Raw genomic sequence first — 16451 nt, forward strand, 5'->3', positions numbered from 1 at the left:
TTCCCAATGAAATAGTTCCATTAAGTTTTATAATTATTAATATTCATCTTGATAACTAAATGAAAAACTATAAGTAAATTGCTAACACTTTAGCTTGAGCACTTAATATTTCTGTAATGAGGTAGAGGGTTCTTAAAAATTCTCTTAAACTTGAAATTAAGGAAAAGAATAACTGTCCTTTCATGATACAATGAAGCATTGTCTAATAGCCCATCAGAAAGATTATTCAATTCTCTTGAAGAATGCATTTTTAACTTATTTATTAGGCTGAGATTGGGAAATATGTCAAACTGTAAAACAAAGTCAGTGAGTTAAAAATTATTTTTATCTAGTAGAAAAGAAAACAAAAAGTTAAGGGTTTATTGCCATATATAACATCATATAATTTTATATTTAATAATTTTATCTCCAAATAGATGGAAAATGTATACTTCCTTGTGTATTTCCATTAACATTTGAAAAAATCCAATGGACTGTGGTTCATTACCTTTAATAAAGAATGAATGAATATTTCATCACTTAAATGAAGATTATTGAACTTGTGGTTGAATTAATACCAAAAGCTTAATAGTGTTAAAACACTTTGATGACAAATCTGTATTTTAAAGGGCTTCTCATTAAGAAAACTAATGCATAACTTCTTCGTCTAGTTCATTTTTAAATCATTGACCTAGTCTTTTCTCATATTAAAAAGACTTAATCTCTTGTTGGCCTTGAACTCACCATGTAGCTCAAGCTGGCCTCAGACTTTCAGTGACCCTTCTTCCTTGGCCTCCCCAGCACTGAAATTACAGGAATTACAGGAATGTGCCATCACACCCACCTTAATTCCCTATATATAACTAAAGTTCAAAATTCTTCAACAGATCTTATGCATGAACCCCACAGACTGCAAAGATTTTTCAGACTCTCAACCACGCACATCAAGGTCTCAGTTATCTTTACCTTCCAATGTGTTCTAATCTTTGACAATAACCCACTTCATTACCTGTGTTGGGATTGAGGAGAAGGAGATTTAGGACAAACATACAAGACAGCAAATATATGGACTGTACAATTTATAGATATAATGTACAATATGATGGCTATAATTAATAATAGTGTATCACATTCAGGAATTTTGCTAAATAAATATAACTACTATTGCCAAAAGAAGAGAAATGAGTAACTACGGTAGAATACATATAGATAGATACAGGTATAACATATGTGAATTTGATTCACTATAATAAGTATTTTACTACATATGCACCTCACAACATAATATTATATATTTTAGGTATACACAATAAAAAATTTAAAACTAAAAACACCATTCTCACTGCCAGCATGAACCTTTTAGATTTTTTTCAGAATTAAGCATGGACTCTGTATTCTGGCATTCAAGGCTATTATGTGAACTTTTCTGTAAGATTTCACAGGAAAGCGGCACATAAAGTGTAGGAGCTGAGAGTGTTAATCCAAACTTCACAGAGTTCCCTGTCGCAGCTCTATCACTTCCTTGCAGAGATCTTAGTTAAATTGCTTAGCCTGTCTGAACCTCTCTGTTCACTTCCTCCATCCTTCTTTGTTCCTTCTTTCCTTTTCTCTCTGCCCCCTCCCTCCCTCCCTTCCTTTCTTCTTTCTTTTTCTTTTTTTTCCTTTTTTGGTCCTTTCTTTTTTCTTTCTTTCAAAGAGTCGCACAGGCCAACCTCGAGCTAGCTGTATATCTCAGGCTGCACTCAAATTTATGACGCTCCTATTTGAGCTTCCTATGTGCTGGGATTACAGGATGCACCATCAAACCTAGCTGAACCGCAGCTTTTTTAAATCTCAAAAATGTAAAAAACAATAAGGCATCCTCACTTTATCATTAAATGAAAGTTTAAGATGTTTCTTTTTTTAAAGAACCCGTCTTATCTATACATGTATTGCATTGCTATTTTCTCTGTATATTTTAATGATCAAATTGGCTTGCTGGAATGTTTATCATAGGCAACTGTGTGGGTGTGAGCCAGTTTTCCCCAGGGCCGCCATGAAAAAGAACAGCAGAGCTGAAATTCTAAGTCTTAGATTTCACACAGATACTCAGCTGTGAGCCAGTTTTTCACCACTTCCATGATGATCTGTGAGGAAATAATGTGGGAGAGGGCTTGCTGAAATCCACCAGTTTTATCTGATTTACTCAGACCCACTCCCAATTAAAGGAAAAGTAGTAAGATATCTAATCTCTTTCCTTTGGCCAAAAGAGAAGAATACATAAATAATTGCAGCTGGCCAGGAAGTGTGGGACCAAAAGTTGAGCAAGAATCTTTGGATGATCAGGAAATGACAAAATGACACTCTGACAAAATTGTTTATAGCAAAATCAAGGGAAATATTGTAGTGAATAGATAACTAAATTGAATTCCAGAGCTACTATTACCATGATTTTCTGTAGTGAATATCTAACTTCTGTACTTCTTTCCTGTCTTAAATTTTCTCATGGTGATAGAAACTGTAAAAAATATAATGATGTGGTTTTCCCACAAAATCTCTTAAATACTGATTGGTGGTGTCATGGGCTGTAAAACAACCTAAGAGTTTTTAGGTATGGTAGAAATAACAACTTCAGTGGTTTAAATAAAGCCCATAAGCAGATTCCATTTCAACTCTGAGATTCTGTGCTTGCCATGTTCTCTTGATTCTCCATAAAAGTTTAGAACAACACTCCTAAGATTTGCAGAACTTGTATAGTCAGTGTACAATTACTCATCCAGCTTCAATGGGCAGTTCCATTAAAATAGCTTTTAATTAATTAAACTCAATATTTGAGTAGTTGACTGGGTGGGTGTAGACTAGACATCTGTGTCCTAAATAAAAGGCCAAATTTCTTCCCTTACTAACTGTGGCCGTTATTAACTCGAAGAGATGAAGCGACAATCCGTATAAAGTTGGAAGAAGCAACCAGAAATTGTTTAACTCCAAATAAAGTTTTGAAAGCTGTGAAACACAGATACTTTCAGAAAATTAAACATGGGCACATAAATACATGTGTCTCCAAGTGTACAATCACCTTCTATAATAAATAATAAATATGTTGTGCTTTGAACTGGTATTTCTCGATTTGGTATCATATTTGATTGCAATGTGGTCAGCAAGAAACAAAATGTTTTCACGATTTTATCACTAAAAAATAGAAGTTGACAGCCTCATGAAAAATCAAGTAATTAACTCAAAACCAAACCTAGGCCAAACTATAAAGAAAGGTGATTTGAGAGTTGGTAAGAAACCTAAACACTTTCCACCCAAAATGTCTCATAAATAAGAATGTGGGACCCAGAGATAAATGCACTTGTTCAAAAACGCGTTTGTAGAGAGTACACCAAAAGTACACCTTGTTCTCTATGTTACTAAATCAGTTATTTTTGTACTGACATGTAAAATATAATAAAATTTAAAATATACAGTCTAAAATATAATTTAGAATTTATTCATACAAGCCTCATGTTTCTGTTAAGAATTCTGAATCTGAATCCCCCCCAAAAGAATTCTGAATCCATGAAAAAATAAATTATTTTCTAAGCTTGATATAGAAGGTGAGTTAGAACATAATTCTCCTGATGCAGTCTTCTCTTTTAATTTATAACCTCGTATGTTTAGTTTATTTGTAAGAGCTTAAAGGACAAAGGTTCCAATCTCACTTTGACTTCATAGTTTCTAATGAAACAAAATAATTTTATTTCAATGTTAAGAAAATTTCATATAAGGAATACAATGTGATATATATTGACCTGAATATATATATATATATATATATATATATATACCTGATTTGAGTATTCCATAATGTGATGTGTGTATGCATCTATATATATATGTATATATGTACATACATATATATGTATATATATGAATGGTCAAATCAGATCAATTAATAATTTAGCTACCATCTCACTTACCTATTATTTACACGGGGAGACTTTTAAAATTTAGTTTCAGTTACTGTGAAGTCATGATCTGTCAATCAAAACCATATTAATTGAGAAAGAAAAAAAATCATGAAATCCTGAATTGCTAACTAATGAATTCTTCTTAAAATATACAATGATCTTGGGCTGGAGATTTAGCTCAGTGGTGCCACCACCTACCTCTCAATGGCAAGGTTCTGAGTTTGATCCCTGGTACCAAACCAAACCGAATAAAACAAAACAAAACAAAAAAATCTTGTGGGAACATGTAATATTATTATAACTAGAAATGTATTCTTTATAACAGTGTGTGGAAGACTAATTTAAAAGTTCAGTAATTTAATAAATATGGATGGATGTGAAAAGTAGAGATGCCATTGGTTTCCAGCCAAGATACTGTACTAGGCACTATTTCAGATGGTTCAGACTCATAGAGATTTGTCTCAGAGACTTGGTAACAAAGTTATTAAAAAGAACAGAGATGTGAAAGCAGGATGTTAGAAGCTGGTGTCTGCATAGAAGGGGAAATGCTTCAAACATTCTTCGTTTCATTAATTTAAACATTTAAAAATGTTACAAAGGATAATCACTTCTTGGTTTAAAGCTGGTTTTTACTTCACATATAAACACAAAAATGTTTTACAAGCTTACATCTTACGTTCTAAATGTATTACATTTAGATTATGAAGTAAAGCAGGAATTTGAAGCAAATATGTAATGACAAAAGCTTTTAACAAACCTTTTAACAAAGGCTGAAAGTAGCTAAATTACTATTGTTAGCATGATAAAATAGATTCTTACTGGGCTGGGGATTTAGCTCAGTGGTTCTGCCTCATCGCAAGCACAAGGACCTGAGTTTGATCCCTGGTATCAAAAAAAAAAAAGATTCTTACTATTGAATTTGACTGACATTATTTTTGTTACAATTTATGCTTGGTTCTTTTTTAACAGATACATTGACTTGAAGCTAATTTGTTCTTTGATAAAATAAATCCTTATTGCACATCTATAGCATTCAAGGCACTTAATTAAAAGCTTTCTATTTAAGGGTGAGAAGGCACAGTTTTGGCTTTCAAAATTTTGAGTTGAATGAGAACTATTTTAATATAAAATATCATTCCTTTTATTAAGCTGTGTACAAAGTACAACACTGATATAGAGAGGAGGGAGGGATTAAGTATCTCTAATAAGGAGGATTGAAAATAATCACATAAATAAGAAGTGTTATTTTCTAAATGTTAATAAATCATTTATGAAGGTTTACAACTGTTTCCTTTTTCACACTTATTCATAATTTTTTCAATGTATTCTGAATTCTTCAGTGTACCAGTGTTCTCTCCTCAAGATGTACAGAACTTATCAGCCTCACATGTAACAAACACGAGTTACACTTGTTCTGGTATGGCCTCTCAAGTGACCTAAGTACCTACATTGAAATCTGTTATAGCTGGAACCTAGAATGCAACTAAGGGCTTGTGTATTGAAGGCTTGGCCCTCAGGTGGTGGTGCTACCGGGAAGTGTTAGAAACAAACATTAGGAGATGGAACTTAGTCAGAAGAAGCCAGTTATTGGAAGAGTACCCTTGAAGGGTGTATTTTGTCTTTGGACCCACTTTGCTTCCTGGTAACCATGAAATGAACAGCTCTGCTACCTATGGGTTTCCCAGTGTGGTTTTCCTCACCCTACACCCAGAAACAATGTTGCCACCTGACCATGGACTGAAACATCCAAAGCAGTGAACCAAAATAAACCTTTCCTTTAAGTTGATTTCTCCCAGGTATTTTGTCAAACTGGAAATCTAACACAAAGCCTTCATCCTCAATGAGATTATATTTATATTTACATTGTGTAACTTTAGGAAAGGAAACAAGATTAAATGAAATTTTATAGATGAGTCCCTAATCTTATAAGGCTTCTATTCTTATAAGAAGAGGACACCTGAGTTCTCTTTCTTACCACTTAGATGAAAATGAAAATTTGTGTGAAGACATAGCCAGAAAGCAGCCATCTATTTACAAGTCACAAAGAGAGTCCTCACCAGGAACTGCAATATTATTTTATGGATACCGTATACACTGACTTTCAGCTTCTAGAATTGTAACAACATAAATTCATATTGTTTTTGAATAGTAGTTTTTGAAATTTTTCCTTCTCAGTACTTCTGGCAAACCTGTTTTTCACAGATGAAAAGTTCAGGAGAGAGAAAAGGCAACAATATATTTCTTGATGTTGATTCTCATCTATAAGAACAGAGCAGTCCCGCTCAGGGGAAAAGCCTTTGCAAAAGTTGGTAGGGTTGTTTTAAAAGGTGACTAAATTGATATACCAATCCTGTGGCATAGATTTTAATGCAATGATAAGGTTGATTTTAAGTAATAAATTTGAGTAGTAATGTTTAGGGTTAGGGTTACTGTGAGGATTAGGGTTTTTAGGGATTATAGAGCTCTGTAATTTAAAAAACGGTCACAAAGGTGAACAGAGAATTTTCAGAAGGGTTAAAGAAGCTGTGAAAAACTTGCCCCCAGTTCTTTGATGTTCCTAGCTCCATCATAAAGCTTGATTACTCTCTTTTTGCTTGTAGACAAAATTAGTGATGCACTTCTAATGAATACATGTAGGTGGTACTTAGTGACTTGTTCTACAAATAATGGTAGACGTGATATTGCATCATTTTTCAATTTTAGGTTAGAAAAAGCCTGGCTTCTTTCTTCCTCTGGATCAGTCACATTGTGAATAGATACCTGAAAAAGGCACACGTTGAGAAAGTTTCACGACAATAGTCACTATGTTGATTTGAATGTACTAGTCAGCTTTCCATCAATGTGACAAAACATCTGAGAAAGCTGACATAACAAATGAAAAGTTTATTTTGGCTCTAGTTTCAGAGCTTTTGTCCATTGATGCTTGGTCCTGTTGCTTTGGGCCTGTGTTGGCATTGCTCTTCATGGCGAAGGTCCATGGTGGAGAAGGCTATATACCTCATGAAAGCCACAAAGCAAAACAGGGGTATCAGAGTCCAAATGTCTCCTTCAAGGGCATGCTCCCAATGACCTAACTTCCTTCCACTAGATTTTCACCTCATAAAGGCTACACTACCTCTCAGTATCAGCACAGGCTAACGATGAAGACTTTGATGTACGTGCCTTTGAGAAGCATTTGTTTCCTGGCTTCTAAAGAATCACATCTATCTCACAACTTTTTTAAAAAAAATGTATCTAGTCCCTCTCCAAGAATCACCCAAATCTTAACTGTTGCAGAATTATTCAAAAGTCCAAATCTAAAGTCTCCCCTGAGACTAAAGGTAAAATTTATCTGTGAACTCCTGAAAAAAATTTTAAAACAACTTACATAAAATGGACCCGTGAGTTATGACCAGCCTGACATATGAACAACTTGGATTACAACCAAAATTTTAATTTTAACTACAAACAAAGACTTGTGCTACGACCTGAATGTCAGCTGTTAGTACTTCCAGATTGTCTCAGGTAAAGATTTAGCCCTTAAAAAGTTCTGGAAGGATCATAAAAATATCCATTCCTATGTGGGGTTAACTGAAAAATCCTGGGCCAATGTCTTTTTAAGAACTGTGAGATCTGCCTGTGTACAAGAGACAGGCTTTGAAGGCTGTGTAGAGGAGCCTAAGCCTTCAGTTGACCAAACTGACTTACAACCAGCTCTTTAGAGCAAAGTGAGTTTATAAGTCAAGGGTTCACTGTACTTCTAAAACATGGTGACACAAGGTATATAGTTCCATTTTCTAAAAGAAGGAATAGAGTCATAGAAAGGAAACATTGGAATAAAGCAAGACCCATCTCAGCAGGATAAACATCAAGTCCTCTAATTCACAGGGTGATGATGTAAGCTCCGAAGGGCTTGTCCAGCCCTGTCTCCATCTCCCCGCTGACAATAGCTTACAGGGCCAGTCTTATGGCTGGCCCTGCTTGTTGCATGCAGCTTTGCCCAGCAGGCATTCTATATTATTGGCCTCTCTAATTTCCCTAGGTCTCCATTATAGCTTAGATAACACTTCCAGCTTCACACATCACCTCATCAGCAGTTGTTTGCAAAGACTCTGACCCTGTTATATACTTTCTGCCCTCACAGGCTTTATTTTTAAATCCTGGTGGTAGCCTTCATTATGTCGAAAGTTTTTCATTCTGCATACTTGAATAACTGGCATTACAGAAAATGCCGTGTTCTGCTACTCCATGTGCAGTATCTGAACCCACTTGAATAATGGCTGCAGAGTTCTCTGAATGCCTTGATGTTTGAACTCAGGGCATAAGTCACAGGGGCACAACTTTCTAAGTAGCCCAATGTGAAGAGGGCACTCCAGGATTTTCTTCTCAAATAAGTTTTGAAATGAATTTGTACTTTTATACCTTTGAGCTTGTGATGAGTGAAGTCTTGCTAACTCCTGAGATGCTCTTATGCTTGTCTCCTATCATCCTGGAGGAAAATATAAGCTTCCTTTTAATGGTAATTATCTCTTTAGCAACCACACCGTCCCTGTCTGGAACTTTCCATATGTGGTCTTCTATTCTTTCTAAATTGTACGACTTTCAAATCTTTCTACTCTACATTTTGCTTCCAACTCTGACTGTAAATAAAAATAAAAGACACCAGCAATTCTTGTGTCATAGCTTGAATGTGACACTGCTTTGATATTGCCTTTGCCAGGTTGATTAGTCTACCACCCATAAACTCAGTCCCTCATAGTCTCGGTACATGGACAAAATGTGGACACTTTCTTTGCCAAGACATAACTCCTGGTTGAGGTTTTATTTCATTCCCATTTCAATACATCCCCCTGTACCCCTGCACACTTTAACCAGGCATAATAAGTTTCTGTTAACAGGCAACTGGTAACTCTTAAAAATAGGAAACATTTAAAATTCATTTTCTACTTTGTCCCTATTTCAATTTGACATGGTCGAGTCAAGTTACCTTAGTACTTTTTCTAAGGCTTTATAGCTACCTCCATAGTTCTTAAAATTTTCCGCCAAAAATCTCTTTTCCATCTATGCTTTCCTTACCTCTTCTGTGCTTAAATTGTTTCTTGGCTAGGTTACTGTTATAGACTGAATTATTCCCTCCCACACACCAAATCTATATAATGAAGTCTTCACACTTGGTGTGACTATATTTGGAAATACTGCTATTAAGGAGATAACTAAGGGTAAATGAGGTCATAGTAATGAGTCCTTACTCTGATAGGACTGGTATTCTTGTAAAAAGAGAAAGAGATATCATATCTAGAGGAAATGGCATGAGGACATAGTCAGAAGTCAATTGTTTCAGATGTTAGAAAGAAAGTTCTCACCAAGAACCAAATTTGCCAGCACTTTGATCTTGATCTTTTGGCTTCCAAAACTGTGAGAACACACATTTCTTTTAAGTTAGTGATTCTGCTTATGCACCACCAGTTTACTAATACAATTGTTGAGATTCATAAGGTAGCTGAAATACAGCCTTCAGACTTTACATAGCCAGTGGAGTGATCTTAAAATTCCTGAAAGGCAGAGTGGAGATCTTTCCCCGCCACTTAGAGATTTTAGTGAACTTGACTTAAACCTTCAGTTTCACAGAACATAAAAACCACTGGCTTTCATTTGATTTATTCGCACTTCTAAACTTAGTTTTTCATGGTCCAGTGGATCCATTCCTGAAACTTAAGTCATATATCTTCAGTTCTACCCTCTCCAGCTGCTACCTAAAACCTGAGGTTCTTAAAAAATAAAATAAAATCTGAGGATCTTTGCTATCATCGATAAGAAGTGGAATTAACTCATTCTTTTGTAACTTTTACTCAAAGCTCTCAAACTATGGAAGGAAATGATAATTCATATTGCACAGGTTTCTGCTCTTATTTGGTTTTCCCTTTGACATTGCACTGAGTTCCAAGAGTCATAATTCACTGTGTGACTATTCCCACAAGAATGTTCAAACCATATTAAAATCAGACTTATATAACAGCAACGAATCACTTCTTATCTGGTCACATTTTAAGAGTAGCAATTCCCTAACATCTAAAAGGGTGTATAGTATTGAGGGATATTTAACTGAAGATCTCAGTTTGGGCTTTAATTTTCTAACCACTGTCTGTAAAAATTTCAAGCACATATGTCATTAAATTGATGCTTCTCCTGAAAATCCAACCTAAAAGAGTGTTATAAATGACCAAAAATGTAGAGTTTTACACTATTATGTAGAACATTAAAAAATAGATTTGTCTCACAACCACTTATACATCAGGGGATTTATCAGTGGTTACAAGAGCATAACAGATGTCCTTTTTTAAAATCATATTATGAATAAAGTTAACAGAACAGAGGGCGAAAGAAAACTACTTAGTGATAGAGCAGAGATTTAAAGCTATACTGTTAACATTACGGGCTGCCTCTCTTGAAAAGAAAAGTTTTGAATTTGATATGAGAATATTTAAATCCAAAAGGCACTCTAGTCATGGACAAGTAGACGCAAATAATTAAAAGATATTATAGTTCTATAGACAATTCCATAAAGCACTAGTTACTATTTCCTCCAAATAAAACTATACATTAAAAGTGCATATCAGAAATATTTGTGGGTGTTCAGCAGGAGATGCTAATGAAAACAGTGACATGAAAAATTTTAGCAGATTGCCTGAACATAGAACATGGGTCCATTATTTCTAGAGTATCTGATTTTTTTCCAAGAGTAACCCTGAAGTCAGAATTTTTAAAAGTGATTTTCTGCAAATGAAATCGCTGCCAACAAATCACATTTTTTAAAATTCCAAAGTCAAAGATAACATTTTTGAAGGAAGACCACCAAATGTGTCCCAGGTTAAGATCTCCCCATAAATTAGTATAAATTAATTAAAGACAATTATTCAACACGCCTAACTAATTTCACTGAAATATGATGGGTGGCACTATCATATCTAAACATTATGTTTTAATCATGATGATAATTTCCAGCCAGTGAAGCATAGAAATTCTAGAGGTAGAAGTGATTCACCCAAGAGATTTCAACATTAGCATTGTCCGTCTCAAAAAACCAATGTATTGGATATTAATATGTTAGACCTTCCACATGCCTCTAGCAGCATAGTTGAGAGCAGAGGTTTTTGAACCAGACTGTATGTTTGTACATCTGCTATTTTTAATTTACGCTGTGCACCCCTCTGTGTCTCTACTGAAAAAACAGACATGTATTGTACCTTGCAGAGATATTGTGAAAAACTCATGGCTTAATAAATATTAGCTATTATTACTGCAAAGATGAAGTATTACATTACCAGCGCCTGGTGCCAAAAAACGTTGTTATCTTCAACAGTCTTTGTGCTGACTTCATTCTCATGAAACAATTCGTGATTATAAAAGACTTGTGTACAATGAAATAATGTCTTAGCCAGAGGATGTGATATCAGAAGCTGTGTTAGAGTTTAGTATAAATTAAGGAATTTTATGTCTTTATTTTTATTTTTTAAATTGACAGATAAATTATATATATTTACTATATACTACAAATTGTTTGAAAAATATACATACATTTTGGAATGACTAAATATAGATAATTAGCATATACATTAACTCACAATTAGTATTTTTATGATAAGTTACGTTGCAGCCACTATATTAGCCTTTCTCTAGAATACCATATATTGTTATCTATTGTCCCTATCTTGTATAAAAATCTGTTTTGTTTTTTATTTTCTAACACTGGGACTGAATTCAGCACATTTTCACTGAGCTACAACTACAGTCCTTTTGCTTTTTTTATTTTAAAATACCATTTTACTGGGTATCTAAATTGCCCGGATTAGACTCATACTTGTGATCCTTCTTTTGATTACATGCTTTTAAGTGAAATTTTATTTCTTTTAACCAACATCTCCCAGCACCAAACCCCTTCCTGTATTTGTGATTCTAATCTCAACTTCTATGAGATTAACTGTTAAAGACTCCACATGTGAGTGAAATCACGTATAAATTGTCTTTATGGGCTTGGTTTATTTCACTTAATATATTCCATCCATCTTGTTGCAAATGCAGGATTTCACACTTTGTTCAGTTAGCTAGTATTTCATTTTGTATCTGTAACATATTTTCTTCCCCGTTATCTTATCCAGACTGCCAGGATTAGGGCAGTGTCAAATCAATCGTTCACGTGTAGTGGTTTAATAATCGCATGCCCTTAATCATAGCAACGGACACTCTAGATTCAGCCACCTGTGATGACATGAGGCTTTGGGAAGACATCTAGACCCAAACCATAACACTTCTCCTCAGTTTTGGGGATAACATCGAGAAGGATTAGTATTAGTTCTTCCTTAAGATATTTGGAAGAATTGAGCAGTGAAGATTTTCCTTGATAAGAGACTATTACAGATTCGATCTTATTCAGCTTTAGTGGTCCAGTCAAATGTTCCACTTCTTCATTGTTCAGTGTTGGTAGTTGTATATGCCTAGGAATTGTCTTTTTTATGTGCTTTTTCAACTTGATGATGTAATTTTTCATAGAATTTTATTATCCTCCACATTAATGTGGTACCATTTGCAGTGTCTTTTCTTTCATTTCTAACTTTATTTATTTGAATCATCTCATTTCTCTTTGGCTAGTTAAAATTTGCCAATTGTGTTTATCTTTTTAAAGAGGCAACTCAGTTTTGCCTATCTCTTCCATTGTTTTTTTAATCTTTTCCATTTATTACTAATCTTTATTTTTTCCTTCCTTCCATTAACTGAGCTTAGTTTGTTTTCTTCTTCTAGTTTCTTATGGTATAATGTTAGGTTGATGTAATAGTCAGCTTTCCCTTTTCTGGGACACAAAACCTGATACCCACAATTTAAAGAGGGAAAGGTCATCTGGCTTCAAGGCAATACCTTCATGGTAGATAAGCATGTCAGAGAAAAGGTTCTTAGTTCAGGGCATCTGGGAAGCAGAGATATGGAACAGTGCCAGAAGAGGCAAGGGACCAGATAAAAATTCCAAGGTCATCTTCATGCCTTACCCATTCACATTTGTAAATGTGCTTTAGTGGCTTCCAAAGCAATCAAGTTGACAGTCCACCTGAACTGTCACATCCCACTATTTGTCAACTTGATACCCAAACACATCTTCCTAAGCCATTTATAATTTCCAAGTAAACATAAGTTCATGATTCTGCCTACATGATTCAACGTCCTGTTTACAACTGAAAGATAACAATCTTTTCCCCCAAATTTCAATAGTCCCAGTATTACTAAAACTCCAATTCAAAGTTTCCTTTGAGAATGAAGGCAAACTTCAATCTATTAAATTTGGTAAAAATAAACAAGTCATATAATTCCAAAATACAATAGCACAGGGTAAGCATTCTCATTCTAAAGGGGAAGAATAGGGGGTATAAAAGAATCACCTCAAAACAAAAAGAATGCTCAGCAGGGCAAACACTAAGTCATGTCTGTGTTCAGCATCTGGGGTACATGGTGGTGAGAGGTGAGTTCCGCAGGCTTGGTCATGCCTCCCACTGCCTCGGCCTTGCTGGTTGCAGCCTACCTGACCTCTCTCTTAGGCTAGATTTGCTCATGACTTGTAACTTTCCTGCAGAGATGTTGTACATTCCTAACATTTCTCATTTCCTGGAGTCTCTGCTGCACCTTTGGGTTCGATCTTGCAACTTCATTAATCTTTCAAGGAGTATTTTCCTGGCTTCCCAAATCTTCCTTTGAAATCTTTATGGAAGTCTTCCTGACCCCACAACTCTTAGAGATACGCTGCACTTCTGAACAGCCAGCTTCATATGAATGAAGTTTTACCACCAACTTGAGCATAGTCAGACCCTGATAGGATATGGCTGCCATGACCCTGAATGCCTGAATAGCTGTATGTGGTGAAGTAAATTTGGGTAACCAATTCCTTAAGTTTCCTTTCTTTGGCATTGACCATGGGACTCTCTTCTCAAATTAACCATTTACATTTTAACACCTTTGAGTATAGAATGGGTTGGATTTTGTTAATTTCTAGTATGCCCTCAGAATATCTTTCTTCTTTTTCCTGTAAAGAATACTTGGTTTCTTATTAGTAGTGCTAATCACTTCATCAACCACACTCCTATTACCTCAAATTTACAAGTGGTTGTTTTGGGGCCAAAATTTAAGCTTTTCAAATTTTTCTGCTTGGCTTTCTGCCCTCAGCTTTCATTTTTACCCCTAGTCTGGCTGAAAGCAACCAGTTTTGTTCATACTACATCCCTTGAGATTTACTCAACTAAATCAATTAATCCACTGTCTTTAATCTCTGTCTCTTTCAAATTCTCAGGAAATATTCAGGCACGTTTTGTGTCAAAGTGTTGCTCCCCAGTTGTTAGTTCAGTTGCCAGTGAAGTTCCTATTTACAACTGAAATCTTTTGAGCCTGGCCTTTACTGTCTACATTCCTATTGGCATTCTGGTTTGAGCTCTAACTACAATCATCTGTCAGGCTCTGCTTATAGGATTCTAGGGCTCCACTTGCTTTAATCAGCTTTTCTATCATGAGGATAGGATAATGGTTACTCACGACTTAAAAAGGTGAGGTTTAATCTTGCTTATAGTTTTAGGGGATTCATTACACAGGTATCTGTCTCCAGGGCAAAAACAAAATGGAGGAAGGGCATAGTGAGAGTAAAAATGTCCAGTTTATTACAGCCAGGAAGCAAAGCAGAGTAAAATGTTAGAGAGGAAGGGAAGATGGACCAAAGTAGACGCCAATGTTATGGCTCCATGACATACCCTGAAACACACAGTAGTGTGTCTTACTAATCCATTGGATGGCTCCTAAGAAAATCAAGTGAATTGACAATGTCAAATAGGAAGAAAAGGGATAAAGGTGTAGGGGAAATGGGAAGGGTGGGGGAAAGGTAATAAAGGAAAAGGAGAAAAAGTGAGAAAATGGAAAAATGGAAATAAAGTATTTGTAAATAGGGAAGGGAAGAGGGGCTGAAGGGGGGCAGGGATAAGGGGAAAAATGAGAACAAAGACCTGTCATGTTAAGGTACAAAATCCCAATAATGAATGTAACTGTACTGTATACCTAAAAATGTACCAATAAAATGTAAAGAATACTTGGTTTCTTATTAGTAGTGCTAATCACTTCATCAACCACACTCCTATTACCTCAAATTTACAAGTGGTTGTTTTGGGGCCAAAATTTAAGCTTTTCAAATTTTTCTGCTTGGCTTTCTGCCCTCAGCTTTCATTTTTACCCCTAGTCTGGCTGAAAGCAACCAGTTTTGTTCATACTACATCCCTTGAGATTTACTCAACTAAATCAATTAATCCACTGTCTTTAATCTCTGTCTCTTTCAAATTCTCAGGAAATATTCAGGCACGTTTTGTGTCAAAGTGTTGCTCCCCAGTTGTTAGTTCAGTTGCCAGTGAAGTTCCTATTTACAACTGAAATCTTTTGAGCCTGGCCTTTACTGTCTACATTCCTATTGGCATTCTGGTTTGAGCTCTAACTACAATCATCTGTCAGGCTCTGCTTATAGGATTCTAGGGCTCCACTTGCTTTAATCAGCTTTTCTATCATGAGGATAGGATAATGGTTACTCACGACTTAAAAAGGTGAGGTTTAATCTTGCTTATAGTTTTAGGGGATTCATTACACAGGTATCTGTCTCCAGGGCAAAAACAAAATGGAGGAAGGGCATAGTGAGAGTAAAAATGTCCAGTTTATTACAGCCAGGAAGCAAAGCAGAGTAAAATGTTAGAGAGGAAGGGAAGATGGACCAAAGTAGACGCCAATGTTATGGCTCCATGACATACCCTGAAACACACAGTAGTGTGTCTTACTAATCCATTGGATGGCTCCTAAGAAAATCAAGTGAATTGACAATGTCAAATAGGAAGAAAAGGGATAAAGGTGTAGGGGAAATGGGAAGGGTGGGGGAAAGGTAATAAAGGAAAAGGAGAAAAAGTGAGAAAATGGAAAAATGGAAATAAAGTATTTGTAAATAGGGAAGGGAAGAGGGGCTGAAGGGGGGCAGGGATAAGGGGAAAAATGAGAACAAAGACCTGTCATGTTAAGGTACAAAATCCCAATAATGAATGTAACTGTACTGTATACCTAAAAATGTACCAATAAACTCAATGAGAAAAAAAAAAGAAAATCAAATGGATAATCTAGTTTAATCATCATAGTTGATTATCTGAGCTTTCTTCTTTTTTTCCATGCATTTTGTTGTTTTGCTCTTACAACGGCTTTGGTGTATTTCATCATTTTGTATATGTCATCCTTGTTTATATTTTTAAGTGTTCCCTTTAATTTCTTCCTTGCCCATTGATTGTTACATACCATGTGTTTAATTTCCACATATTTGTAAAATTTTCAAAATTCCTGCTATTATTGATTTATAGTTTCACACTATTGGGATTAGAAAAAAATTTACATTACATCAAACTGGAAGATATATTTTAGAAATTATAATGAAAATAAAAATTATCAAAATCAGTGCAAAACTGATATCCATGATCTCATGGAACCTTAGGGATTTAAGTATTTATACCAGGAGAG

This window comes from Fukomys damarensis, unplaced genomic scaffold (assembly GCF_012274545.1).
Source record: "Fukomys damarensis isolate Sample0158 unplaced genomic scaffold, DMR_v1.0_HiC HiC_scaffold_15, whole genome shotgun sequence".
Classification (NCBI taxonomy): Eukaryota; Metazoa; Chordata; class Mammalia; order Rodentia; family Bathyergidae; genus Fukomys; species Fukomys damarensis.